At 41.8% G+C, this 2,082-nt stretch overlaps 1 long non-coding RNA gene across 1 annotated transcript; it reads left to right on the top strand.

Annotated features, from left to right (window-relative positions):
* Positions 1–230: 230 nt before the first annotated feature.
* Positions 231–1,297, top strand: LOC138481614 (uncharacterized). The gene is made up of 4 exons (XR_011274284.1): positions 231–339; positions 449–549; positions 682–799; positions 1,172–1,297. It is a non-coding gene; the product is annotated as an uncharacterized lncRNA (long non-coding RNA).
* Positions 1,298–2,082: the final 785 nt, after the last annotated feature.

Here is a 2,082-nt window from a genome sequence, read left to right as displayed (position 1 = left end):
TACATTAATGAGCAGACATTGTCTATATGCTGCAGCAGTCACTTTTTCCATTCTACAAAGTACATTCCAAAATGGCGCTCCCATTTGCACCAGTCTAAGAGCCACTTTTTGTATTATGTGCTCACTTAGGATGTCTTCTATGTTTACCACGCACACGCTTAGTCCTAGATGGGCTACTGTCTGTGTCAAGGATTGTCAGGGTTACCAGTAGACCCACCTCAGCCAGCACGGGGGATGCATCCTCCTGCTCGGAGGCGCTCGCATTCGAGAAGCGTTCATCCGCTATTGCGGCTGTTTTTCTACACGTGTCCAAGTATCCCTTTGGATTCCATTACAGAGGTGAATATAATATGTGTTTACAGATTGTCAACTCAGTGCAGACACAGACCCCGCAGTTCCGCCTTGTGGAACTGATTGAGCTCTCTTATCTCTCTATTTCTCCATACAGAACAATCTGTCCTGTTTGCGAAATAACCTGGGACACTTTAAGATCACCGTGCTAGCGGAGTACACACTCGTTTTCTCCCGTCAGATTTTACGACTTTAGAGGTAAGCCGTGACTTTATAATTGGCCCTGCTTTTTAGCGCTAACTATATAAAAATCATACTATTGTGTTGACCTCTTATGTGGGAAGTTAATATTTTATCTTTAGAATCGCTTTGTTCTTGTTTGACCCGTAGGCACTATGCACTTTTGAAAAGAGCAGTTCTCCTTCACTGACCGGCGGAAAGAATTGGAACAAACGGTTTTACCATGCTTTGAGTGGAAATTTACACTTGACCTTGGTTTAAACTTAAGGTACGCCACTATTTGAACTTCTTGAATATAATTAATGGAGGCTGATGTAACTGATGGACATGCCATTATTTGCATTATTTGAATGGCTTTGATATATGTAATGGAGGCCGTTGTCACTGATAGGCAACCGTTAGCAACTCTTTTTGATTACTTCTGTAGTAATTAATGTACACTCTCTGGCGCACTGATCCCGGGTGGGACCCCTCTAACTGGGATGACTCGGATTAAGATCCTTTATAGATGTCTTTGAACTGCACCCAATTGGATAGACCATTACATGTAATGTTTTTGTGAGATCAATAATAATTACTTTGTTTAATTTCTAATATATGAACATGTTGTGTATTGAAACAGCTCTTTATGTTTATTTAGGTTCCGCAGTCCAAATCAACTAGGCTCAAGAAGAAGGGATATGTGTCCCGAAACGCGTCAGCCATAAATTGTATACATGGACTATCATTGCTTATTGTTTTCATGGCATTTTTTAGACAGTCATTTTGGCTTTTTGCACACTAAGGCTTTATGGTTAACTAATTGTGACTATAATTAAAACCACCTTTTGGTGCCTTCATGAAATCATTGAATGTTTATCTTTATTATCGATCTAATTTGAAAACTATTGTTTAACTATTACTAATGCTTTTGAAAGTTTGTTGAACCATCCTTTGATGGATTTATGATAGAGTGCAGGGGACGGGAGGGGTCCTACTTTTGGATCCTCGTTTTTCCTCTACATATACTGTTGCAGTGATCCTGTGCCAGGTTCACGTTTCCTCCCCCGCACCTCAAAAAAGTATTGATATCACTTTACACCATTGATTAAATTAATTTCTAAATATACAATATTAGGCAGTGCTTCTACTGATCCACCCTTTTTCTCGCCACAAGGCCTCACCACACTCCTACATTACTCATGAATACCACACTCCCTTACCCCTGGTTCTTATCCCTGGCAAGGGGTGTATTCATGTCTGCGTGTTCAGCTGCGCTCCTCCGTCACAGGGTCCCAATAATGGCCTGCACTCTTCTAGAGCAGACAGGAATTCTGTAAAAACGGCTCCTGTGCTTGTGACTGGTCGCTGTAGGTTGTTGCAGCCCCTTCAGAGAAGCGACCTGGAAGCCTCTGTTGTTGCAGGGGTCGCTGGGATCACATCAGGATCACCAAATGTAGGAAAGTCCCCTAGATGCTAACACCAGAAAAAATGCAACCCACTAGGGAAAAAGGCCCAATACACCTCTTGCAAGGATAACAAGGTTTATTTCCATACAAAAGGAAAACACGC

Source organism: Ambystoma mexicanum, chromosome 5p, assembly GCF_040938575.1.
Source record: "Ambystoma mexicanum isolate Mex_15411 chromosome 5p, UKY_AmexF1_1, whole genome shotgun sequence".
Lineage (NCBI taxonomy): Eukaryota > Metazoa > Chordata > Amphibia > Caudata > Ambystomatidae > Ambystoma > Ambystoma mexicanum.
The sequence above is the reverse complement of the archived record's forward strand: the minus strand, read 5'-3'. Positions and strand labels throughout refer to the sequence as shown.